Source organism: Ambystoma mexicanum, chromosome 4p (genome assembly GCF_040938575.1).
Source record: "Ambystoma mexicanum isolate Mex_15411 chromosome 4p, UKY_AmexF1_1, whole genome shotgun sequence".
NCBI classification, from domain to species: domain Eukaryota; kingdom Metazoa; phylum Chordata; class Amphibia; order Caudata; family Ambystomatidae; genus Ambystoma; species Ambystoma mexicanum.
Window position 1 is genome coordinate 691861691 of NC_090927.1, and position 12305 is coordinate 691873995.

General features: G+C 46.9%; 1 protein-coding gene across 1 annotated transcript in view; it reads left to right on the top strand.

Annotated features, from left to right (window-relative positions):
* Positions 1-12305, top strand: part of LOC138453422 (CD109 antigen-like) — an 812557-nt gene that overhangs the window by 633294 nt on the left and 166958 nt on the right. The gene's annotated exons all lie outside the window — the stretch shown is intronic.

A 12305-nucleotide genomic window follows, 5' to 3' on the forward strand; every position in this document is an offset into this window, starting at 1 on the left:
GCCAGATCGAATAGGAGGAGGAGTAGCCCTCATCTACAAGGAGAACCTTCAGCTCCGACCTGTCAGTCAAGCCTCGACGAACAACTCTGACCGCCTATCGGCCAAACTCACACTATCACCCAACAGCACCATCAACATTCACCTACTATACCGTCCCCCAGGCATCACCACAGACTCCCAGGAAAACATCATTCACATCCTCAGCAATAATATTAAAAGCTCCACCAAAACCCTACTATTAGGAGACATCAATCTTGGATTCAACGATCCAAAGGACAAACCTGCAGCCACTCTCACCAAGGAACTCAATGACTTGGGCTTCACCCAAAAAGTTGAAAGTCCTACTCACATCAAAGGCCGCATTCTTGACTGGATTGCAGACCACAACTGCCTCACCACTGTCACCTCTAACTCCTCACTGCCCTGGACTGACCACAACTGCATCGAGTTCTCTATTCCCATCACCAAAAACCACAAAATTCTGACCCCAGCCAGCGCTGCACAAGTCAGAAGCTCTAAAAAACTCATAGAGGAGAACCTGCGCCCATACCTCAAAACCCCTGAGTTAGCTCCCCCATTCGCTAATGACCCCAATATCCTAGCAGACATCTACAAAGATGTCATCACCAAAGCTATCAATGAAATAGCACCACTTGTATGGAAAAAAGAGAAGAAATCCCTACACACCAACTCATGGTTTACTGAAGAACTGCACTCAATGCGATCCCACAAAAGAGCAGCACTAAAAAACTGGCAATCGGACCCCTGCACCAATACTAAGAACAAATTCAATTCAATCTCCCACCAATACAAGATAGCTATCACCAATGCCAAAGCCAACGCTTTCAACACGCGTATCTCCAATGCCAAATCACACTCCAAAGAGATCTTCGCCATCTTTAATGAGCTTATCTCCCCCCCTAATACACCGGACGAAATAATCAAAGACGAAGCTTGGTGTACCAGCATTCAAACTGCCATGCTACACAAAATTGACCTTCTCCAAAAAAAAATCAAAGACCACTGCAAAGCACTTCCCCAACAGACTGAAACTAAACTCACCAGCACCACACCCAGCTCGCCAAAGCCCACCATACCCGTCTTCTCCTTCAGAGACGTCACTGAATCAGAAGTTATTAACCTACTAAAAAATCTCAAACCCTCCCCCTGTAAAGGAACATTTGCCCACCAAAACTCGTCAAAGACTGCGCAGACTGCTTTGCGCCGCTCTTCACGGCATTCATCAACACGTCTTTTAAAACAGGCATCATCCCAGCCAACCTCAAAGAGGCCTGGGTCCGGCCTCTTTTAAAAAAACCCACTCTCGACCCCTTACAACCAAACAACTACAGACCCATAACCACGGTGCCATTTCTGCTGAAACTACTGGACAAAGCTGCACACTGCCAAATCCAACACTTTCTGGAAACCCATTCCATCCTCGGGACTAGGCAATCAGGCTTCCAGAAAGGACATGGCACGGAAACAGCCCTGGTAGATCTGAAGAATCAGATCACCCAAATCATGGACAAAGGCAAGCCTGCTCTTTTGCTCCTTTTAGATCTCTCAGCCGCGTTTGATCTGGTTGATCACAAGACTCACTTCACACCTCACACACTCAGCCAACTTCTCCAAAGAAGCAGCCCTTTGGATCACTTCCTTCCTCGAGGGAAGAGCCATGAAAGTCTTCTCAGACATCGGCAACGCCACGCCCACGACAATCCACTGCGGGGTCCCTCAAGGATCTTGCACTGCACCCACACTCTACAACTTGTTCACCAAGCCCCTCTTTGACAAACTTGACTCTTACGGCATCACATACACAAACTACGCGGACGACACACAAGTACTTCTACCCCTTTCAGGATCATACAACAAAGACGCCAAGGCACTCCACACAATCTACTCCGTCATCAAGGCCTGGATGGCTGTCAATGGCCTCTGCCTCAATGGTGACAAAACGGAAATCATGATATTAGGTCAACAGAACACCCTAGACAAACTTGACAAACTGTACGCCAACTTCTCCATTGACAACTCCATCATCCCTGTTTCCACAGCCGTAAAGACTCTGGGAGTATACCTTGACTCCTCACTATCCATGACTAGACAAGTCAGCGCAATCACATCCGCATCCGCACACACCACCAAACTCATAAACGCCATCAAGCCCTACCTCTCTAAACCAAATTGCCCCACTATAGCAAGGGCAACCATTGGAGCCAAACTGGACTACTGCAATGCACTCCTAGCAGGCACATCAGCCAAAAACATAAACAGACTACAAATCACCCAGAACAATGCTCTCCGAGCCGCTCTTAGTATCCCAAGAAGAGAGCACATCACCCAGGCCAGGCACTCAGCCCAATGGCTCCCGGTCAAAGAACGGATCACTCTCAAAATCCTCACCCTCACTCACAAATGCCTCTCTCTCTCCGCCCCGTCCTATCTATCAGAAACCATCCTCAAACCCTCCTCCTCCCGTCCCACCAGGACGCAATACTCCAACCTAATCTGCATCCCACGCATCAAAAGAGCCAAAGCCGGAGGTCTAAGTTTCCCCTACATTGCAGCCAAGACCTGGAACGCTCTCCCTGCTGACATTAGAGCGGAAAACGCACTCCCCACTTTTCGCAGGAAACTGAAAACCTAATTCCTTGCGAAATATCCGTGAAACTCTCAGGAATCCATGTAAATATACTGCATTGCTAATGTATACATATCCACTGTAAATTCTGTATTTTATGTAATTACTGTATCCTATGTAACTAAGATATTGTCTGTAACAAGCGCCACGATGCCTCCGGGCTGACGTGCGCTCTATAAATCTGAATAAATAAATAATAAACTGCTCCGGAAGGGCTCCTCTGTAGCTACCCAATGGGAATATGCTCGATTTTTGGGGGTTCACCGCTATGCCAGACAGTTCTGCATACCTTTCCATTACCTCCAGAATATACTGAAGATTTTCCTATGGATATTTCAAATATAATAACAAATCGTCAGCATACCGAGATATTAGGTGTTTCTCTCGCCCTACCTCAATGCCTATCATGTCATATTGTTGCCGAAGGTACACTGCCAGGGGCTCCAGGGCTAGAATATATAACATCGGGGACCAGGGGCACCCTTGTCTGGTGCCTCTGCTAAGCTGCCACCTCTCGGATATCACCGCTCCTGTACGTACCCTAGCTAGTGGCTCACTGTACAGCAACTTCGCCCACCTAACATAACCAGGCCGCATCCCGTATTCCCTCAGGGCCTCCAGCAACCACGACCACCTGACGGAGTCGAAAGCTTTGACTGCATCTAGGGACACAACCGCCATTTCACCCTCGCTCTCTCTCTCCCCTCCATTCATGATCGCTCTCAGCCCTTGCGATTACCTCAAAGTTCTTAAATGCCAATCTTCTACGGCTAGTATGAAGTAATCTTTAGTCGAGTGGCATCTAGTGTTTACAACAGTGTTTGCCCAGATTATCGTACTCAAATCTTCCATTTGTAGCTCTCAATCCCAATTCAATGAGAGCATCCATACATTTTCTGCCTTTTTCATCAGTGCTAGGGCCCATCAAAAAAGGACTAATACCAAAAGCTGTGTCATCCAAGACACCAACATATGCGCTAATTGTTATATTGAAATCACCCCCGACTACAAAATTAATATTGCCTGAGGGATCGGCACAATCTCTGGCAGCCACCAGCTGCACAATAGGCCCACTATGGACTCTGACTTTGGATGAATTGTACAAATATGCAACACGCCACAGTGTGCCATTCCCTGGGTCTATGTCTTGTTTAATGACATTGGTGAGCTGTGGAATAATCATATCTTTTTGGTTGTTAAAGTATTTGATATTTATGTTGCAAGGCCACCAGTTTCTACCCCTTTACCCTGGTGATGCGCTTACAATAAAATACCTCAAAATGTTTCATCTCACTCTTATCAAAGGCCCATGTTTCTTAGAGCAACAAAACGTCCGCTTGTTGAGTCAGCAGGAAGTTGCTCAATCTCCATCTAACCCAGAGAACATTGTTTACTGGGAAGTTTGTCGGACACAGTTAACATAGGCAATGAACATTTGACTATTTTGTACATGATGCTTTAAAATACTTGCAGACTTGGTTACTTCGCTAGGGTGGCCATTCTGTAAGTGCAATTACAAGTGTGGTTTTTACATATTGAGATTTTGTGCTGAAATAATACGTAATTTTTCTGAATCTAAATAAGGTATTTGTAATGTATGTAGCTGTTGACACTTTCTCCCAGTGTTTTTGATTAGGGGGATGTCTTTTTTGACAAAGTAGGGATGAGTTGGAGAGTATTTGAGTTTTGTGCTGCTGTTTAAAATTAATGCCCACATCCCTTTGCATTTTACCTGTGATGGCGTCAAAATATGCGCTTGTGTCCACATTTATTGCATACACCAGGCGTAATGTCTTTAACTTCCAGTGTGCACAGAAATCTATTGCGTCACAGGGAGATTTGCCCAAGAACCGAGCATTTTTGTTTAACTTTGAAAGGAGTTGTAGCCAGACCTTCCTGTGTGGGTCTCCATCATAGTGTGTTCTGTGCCGTTATCACAAGCGTGGGTATACCGGTCTGCTCTTCAGTTGAGGGATGGCGACGAGAGGGGCAGAGCCTGACACGGTGTGGGACTGCAAGCTGGGAGAGGCTCCCAGGACGCTTGCTGGCGGAGCGGCCTGCGTCTGCCGACCCAGCACGGGTAGCAGCTATGAATGCCGAAATCAAGGACTTTGCCTCCTCCTGAGCGGCGGTAGTTATAACAGTACCACATATCCCTTCCTGGGCAGCGGCATTGCCACAATGTCTATGGTGAGATACTGGACACACTACCTGCACTTTCATCAGAGGTATTTCGGGCCACACAAGGAGAGGTCTCTCCATGGCAACTGCCAAATGCATGACCTCATAGGTACCAGCAATCCCGGCCCATGGTGGGCTAAAGACTTCAAGGTATATGTTGGGCAGTGGACTCCATGGACGATGAGTGCAAGAATAATATATTGACCGTGGCTGGAGGGGAGGATCAGCGCGATCAATCCTATACAAGCTGGTGGATGAGGAGAAAGTCACCTGCCAAGAGATTCAGGAGGCGCTCGCCAGGTATTTTGCCCCCCACACTAATGTAAACTACGAGAGGCACATCTTTCACACTACTATGCAAGAGAGAGGTGAAACCCTTGACAATTTTGTTATGCGACTCTGCATCAAGCACTGCACATGCCACCGCTACTTGAATGAGAAAGCACTATGCTCTCAAATTATTGCGGGATGCGAGTATCCCGAATTCAAAATGAAATTGCTCCGAAAACAGACCTTAGATGAGATCCTGGCAATGACTGACATGGCCATATCCCAGCAGGTTGTCCACCTAGGCAGAGTAAAGATGGCCTCATCTCCACGAGACCAGGAGACCGTCAAGAAGCGATCGCCAGCGATGTATGACAACACCAAGAGTACCGACAAGACATGTTTCCTGTGTGGTTATGACTTCCCACATGAGAGCTCGTGCCCTGCTTTGGGTCAAAAATGTGCAGCCTGCTGAGGCGTTGACCACTTCCGGGCAGTGTGTAGAAATCCTACCCCCTCCCCCGACCCCACACCGCCACCTCAAGGATCCTTGTCGCAAAGCAGCCAGCGACACCTGAAATATAGCCTCGATGACTGAAAAACAAGCCGTGAGTTCCGGGAATATCACCCTTCTGAAGGGGAAAGGGACAGGCAGCCATACTGCCGGCCATATAGATCCCCTGACAGGAAGTGTACCTACAGAACCAGATGGAATGTAAGCTATGTGGAAGTAAGATCCCACTCCGGGAGCAAATCATCCTCCTCCCCCGGATGATTAGCAGAAGAGGGGTTACATGTGGGTGCTTGGCACATGAAACCACCACTGAACGCAGCCCCACAGGTCTTCCAAGTAAACGTCACCCCGATTGAATTTCTGATTGACACAGGTGCAACAGTGAACGTCATGATTGAGGATGCATATGATCGGCTCTCACTGACTGAAACGGTCTGTAGTGGACATATACCCATACAGCACCAACACACCACTGCCGGGCAAAGGGACGTTCACAGTCTGCACCCACAAGTCGTACACTGCTCACATCCAGCTACACGTCCTTTCCACTGAAGCAAACTGTGGGCGCATCCAAAAATGTAAGGTGCACCTCCACATCGACCCAACGCTCAAGTCGGTTGCACAGCACTACAGGGGCGTATCCAGAAGCAGGTGGAGAAGGAGTTCCAGTGCTTACTGGACCGTATTATCAATCTGGCGGTTGGGCCCACCCTGTGGGTCTCACCAATTGTCCCAAAGAAGTCAGCCAAGGGGTTGATTGCCCTGTGTGTGGACATGCACCATCTGAATTTGGCCATAGGAGAATGCCACCAGACCTTAGAATCATGGACATGATCCACTGGCTCAATGGGGCTACCGTGTTCTCTAAAGCTGGACCTGAACAAGGACTACCACCAGCTGGAACTGGCCCCAGAGTCATGATATATCACCACTTTTGTGACTCGCATGGGGCTCTATCGCTACAAACGGATGAACTTCGGAATATCCTCGGCAGCAGAAATATTCAAAGAGGAGATCCACCAGGTCATCAAACATATACCGAACTCTTTAAGTTATAGTGATGACATTTTAGTATTTGGCAAAATGTCTCAGGAACATGACGAAATGCACCTGGTCTGCATGGCGCTTGAAGCAGCCCGGGTGACTCTAAACAAGTGCGAGTTCAGGAAACGCACTCTACAATTCTTTGGGCACATATTTTGTGATCATGTTATTTGCCCCGACCCTGATAACATCAAGGCCCTAAAAGGGTCCCCACGTCTGAACATATCGGACCTGCTAGCTATTGCTCATGGTATCTGGAGAACTGTCCCATTATGAGCACCCCACTCTGAGAGCTGACCAGAAACAACCAGGACTTTGTCTGATCCCCTGAGTGCGATCTTAGTTTCAAGCGAACTTCGCATCTGCCACTGACATAGGGTACTTTAGTTCCTCTAAAGAGACTGAAGTGACAGTCGATGTCAGCCCCATCAGCCTTGAAGCAGTGTTGGGGCAATACAACCTCGAGACCCTGCACATCAAGAGAGTGGTGTCCTATGCCAGTTACAATTGGACAACCACAGAACAGAAATACTCGCAGGCTGAGGAGAGCCTTATTCGGGAAGGCCTCCACTGTTGCCACAGACCATCAAGCCCTTCTCAAAATCTATGGGAATCTCAAAGCATGCATGCCCCCGCACATTGCAAGATGGGGCCTCCGGCTACAAGACTACAAGTTCGCCATCTGCAATGGGCCGCGGAAAGACAAGAATCCAGCTGATTACCTTTAACGCTATTGAGCTGGATTGCAACACCCTGAACACACCATTACATACGCCTGCTTATACTATGTCATCCACCAAATGAAACCATTTCCAGTGCGTAGAGGACTCTACAAGAGGATTCGGCAGCTGACGAGGCCCTTGCTATCATCGCACAATGCATCGGCCAGGGCAGAATGAAGCACGCCCAAGAAATGGCCAAACTGCTTGACACTGCATCTCCGATGGTGCAAGATGAACTCGCCGTCACAGAAGATCACATTCTCATGAAGGGGTGAAAAAATTGTCCTTCCCAAATCGCTATGCCAACAGGTCATGGATCTGGCCCATGATGGACACCGCGGGGTAGTGTCCACAAAAAAGTTACTTAGTCAGAAGATATGGTTCCCTTGGCTAGACAAAATGGTTGAGGAAACGCTGAACTGTGCCATCAATTGTGTGGTGGCTCCACTCCCCCGGCAAAACCCATTACAGATGTCTCCACTGCTAGGAGTATGGGACAAGCTTGCAATGGATTTCTTTGGCCCTAGTGGTCATTGAATATTCTAGATTCCTAGAGGTACAGATAATTTCCTCCACAGCCGCGAAGGCTGTCTTACCAGCCCTGGATTGCATACTGACTGCATACGACATCCCAAATGTCATCAAATCAGATAACGGCCTGCCATTTACCAGCCTAGACTTTGCCAAATTTGCACAATAGATGGAGTTCAAACACTGCAAGATCACAACCCTCTGGCCCCGGGCAAAGGGCATGGTCGAGTGTTTCATGGTAAGTATCAAGAGGGCATTGCAGATTGCCCATATGTCCTATAAACCATTTGATCAACTGTTGTACCATCATCTAAGACTATCAACATAAACTACACAGCACCATAGGCAGGTGCCCAGCTGACCTCACGTTTGGCTGGTGAGTGAGACTAGAGTATCCCACAGCCCTTGGATGGAAGAGTCCACATCATCCGACCAAGAAATCTGAGAGCCTGAAGGGAGAAAATGAAGATGGCAGCCGATACAGAGGGGGTCTTCAAGAACATTGTTGAGGTAGGAGACTGGTGGTACACCAGATGCAGCATAGGAAAGAAGAGTCCAGGTTTTCACCTGAGCCCCTTAATGTCACGCAAGTAAAAGAAACCATGGTTTCTGCAAGAGATGCAGAGTGCCACGATATCACTAGAAACCTATCCCTTTTCAGGGAGTACAGAGCAACACGTGTGAGGAGCAGTGGGATGAAGCTGCAGTGAGTGAATACTACAGAGAGTAGTCTGTTCCGTAGTTGAGTGATGTCTGAGGAAGAAGGGGGAGACATGGGTTTGACACCCTGAGACAGTCCAGCATCATCACTCAAGGGGTGGCCCATTGGGGCCAAGACTAAACCCGTAAGACTCATAGAAGAAATAGGTTGACATTTATCTTTTGGTTTTAGAAGGGGGGGAGGTGTTATGTTGTTGAGACATACATTATGTGGGGCAGGACTAGGGTGAGTGCAAGATGAGGAAGTGACATAGGGAGGCAGGAAGCCTCTGGGGGTTGATATAGCAGTTACAATAAGAGTTGAAGCCAGACCTTCCTGTGTGGGCCTCCGTCATTGTGCTGCACCCTTACACAAGCGTGGGCATTCCGTTCCGCTCCTCAGTTGAGGGCTGACCGTAGTGGTCATAACTCAGGTTCATGGTTCCACACCTGCGAAATCTCCACTGTACCCCTTCAAACACTTTTTTACCAGCGGCAAAGACTGATGCTTTCTCTGTCACTCTCTGAATATCGCAGTGGGTATGTGAGACTGGAAATGAGCGCTCAAGGTCCCTCTGAAAACAGTTAATGGGGCAGAAGAACCACTTGTCCAAGTATGGTAATATGAGAATGGTTATAGCACGAGGTATTTGGTGGATGCACAGTTACGATATCATTAACATAACATAAAACATTCACCACAGTAAAAAGGGGAATTTAAAACGGTGAAGTGTCTGCATGTTGAATACATTTGCCCCAGAGATGTGTTAGCATTGTGATCTAGAGATGGGATCTATTATTGGAATTTTTCTTCGCTAGAGCATGTGAAAACACATAATCTACCTATTAAAAATAACAGACATATAGAAGCTTTCTGCAGTAGAAACTATAACGTAAATAGAGCGGCCATGATGAAAAGGTGGACGTCGGGTCGTGCTAAAACTACCTCTGAGACAAACCAGGGCGTAGATCAGAAACGCTGCAGAAAACTGCTTCCTGCAAGAAACAAAGAGTATCTGTTTTGCTAAAACTAAGGATGACGCAGCAAGGCATAATTGGAAAGTACAAAGTGAGTTTACAAGGATAAGCTATAAATGAAGGGCACATTTCTCTTAGATTAAGCAGAAGCGGAAAACATCTCCAAGTGCCAAGTATTGGAGAATAAAGGATGCGAAAAGCATATGTAAGATGGAACGACCAAGTCCCCAGAGGCCAAGAAGAGTAATAGCATCCAGGACAATTATATTAAATAACAGTAAATAGAAGTATGAAATGGACAAATTCATGGTCTACTAACACATGATTCAGAACTTGAAAACAAGGCCTATTCATTAAGCCTCCGACAAAGTTAGTGGTGTACCCTGACTCCCTTAAAGGTTCCAGAGAAGAAAAGAGTGAAGGTCAACTATAAATGAGGAGCCTTGGCTTGTGGCCTAACTGATTAGAGATGGCAGGCTAATTGACTAAAGTGGGCACTGTGCTGACTTCATTCTCTTCACCTGGATTTCATTTTGCACATGCTACCAATAATGGGTAGTTAATACCACTATGGCTGTGCCTGGCAAGAGACTTTCCCATGCCTACCCAAAAGCCCAAACTGTTGGCATTTACAGTGCTTGTTTTGCTGCAGCATGCAATCTAAGATGGAACATTGGAAAATGATTTCACCTTCTTATAGAGAAACCGTTTACTTTTTCATGACCCCTAATGCATGCTCATGTTAAACATGTTCCAGTTCAACTAATTGCAATTAAAATGCTTAATTTAGGAAGACCACAATGTTATTCCACGTCCTCTTAAAACAAAATGTTTAACTTCACAAACTACAAAACATGTATTGCTTCTACCACCATGTGCTAATAGCCTTATAGTCCTCGGGAGGGTTCATTGTTGCTTGGGATTATCCCACAATACCGACCCCTCCCTCCCTCAGTCTGTAAGGCTATATTAACAAATTGTGGCTACAGAAATCGAAATTATGGAGTGGTTCTTCACTTATTGATCATGAAAATCTCTCCCAACGCAGACCTTCACAGGAGTAACTTGTGATTTGACCTGAAGTTTTTTTTCCATATTTGCATATTGGCAACCAGTGTATCAAAACTCATTTCATGAAGCTGTTGGGGAGCATTCTCCAGAATGGCTATTTTCCCTTACCTACGGAGTCCCTCAGCAGCTTTGCTGGATTTCTAGGATTTATTTTTTTCACCTGGTAAGAGTGTGAGCCTTTTTTCCCACTCTTACATGTGTTTTGCTGTGCGTGTTTAACATTTTTGTGTTCATAGACAGTGGAGCTTCACCTACTCCCCAGGCATCATCTTTTTAACTGTGTGTTACACAGCCCCTTTAGTGCAGTGACTCAGGGTTGTCTTTTTCAGACTTCCCAAATCAGACTCCATTTTCCGGGACTGCCTACTGTCTCCCGAGAACATGTAAAGTTGCCATTGACTTTATTAGTCGTTTTAAATCCAGAGACCCAGTACAACCTATCTTACATAGAGTTCTGGAAAGGGTTAATAGTTATCCCTTTTTGTCTGTTTCTCATGGCACCTTATTTTGTTCCCTTTTCATTAAGATTTGGCTGGTGGCAGTGGTTACTACCCTATTTTTTCTACCGCTGTTATTTTTAATTGCCTTGGTACTGTTTTAGGCTATCTTAGTAGCCTCAAACTTAAACCAGCTGGACCACATTTATATGGTTCCGGCTGGTTTTATTCGCCATTTCTTTTTGTAAAAGTCTTTCTCGTGTTTTACCAGTTTTGGTTCCTTTGTTTGCTGCCCTTTGGAGGGCTTCTGCACAGAAGCCCTCCTTAGGTGCCTGAATGTTTGAAGGGGACAGGATGTGAGGGAGGGGTTTGAGACTCCCTGCACAGGGTCTCCTTAGAGACCCATGTCGCACTCTGGTATGATTGACTGAGGTAACTGTCCCCCCGGGACAGCCACCCTGCTGTGTGATTGACAGCCAGGCTGTGTGAATGGGGGGGAAACTGCATAAAAAACAGGTCTCTGGGACTGAGAAGGCAGAGTCGCCACTGGATCGAGAGAACCAAAGAGAAGCTGATGGAAGAGGACCTCTACCATGACTGAACCTCCCGGTGAAGCCCTGCTGCGGGTCTAAATCTTCAAACTTTGATGACGGGGAAGATCTGCAAGGAATCGTCTCCCCCTGAGCTGGTGGGACCAACCAGTTCACCAAACTGCAAGCCAGGCCTCCCTCCTCTGGTCGATTCACTGTGCACAGCTACAATGAACCGGATAGCCAGGAGGATCGGACCCTGCTTGGGTTTTAAGGAGCACACCTTTTATTTGTTGCTTTGCTCTTTGCTGGTTTCTTCCCTGGGCAGTGCAGGACCCTTCAGTCTTCCTACTTTGTGTCAGTTAGACAGCCGCTTCAGGAACCGTGAGCCTGCAGGACCTGCCAGGAACGTCCGCCTCAGCTACAGTCGTCTTCTCCATTTAAGGTACTGTTCAAATCCGGTCGCTCGTTCCGTCCGACTGCGGTAAAAGTGCTTGAAAGCATTTGCCAATCCGAGGGCTTGTCCTTCTTTATTTTTTAAAGTAACTTTTCGTCTGACCAACTTCGTTCTGAACTCTTGGCAAAGACTTAACCGCTAACTACCCTGAACTGTGTGATCCTCTTCATAGACTCTGGTCCATTGACTTTGGCCCAGGCCCCTTGATTTGATTTCCTAACTGTAGT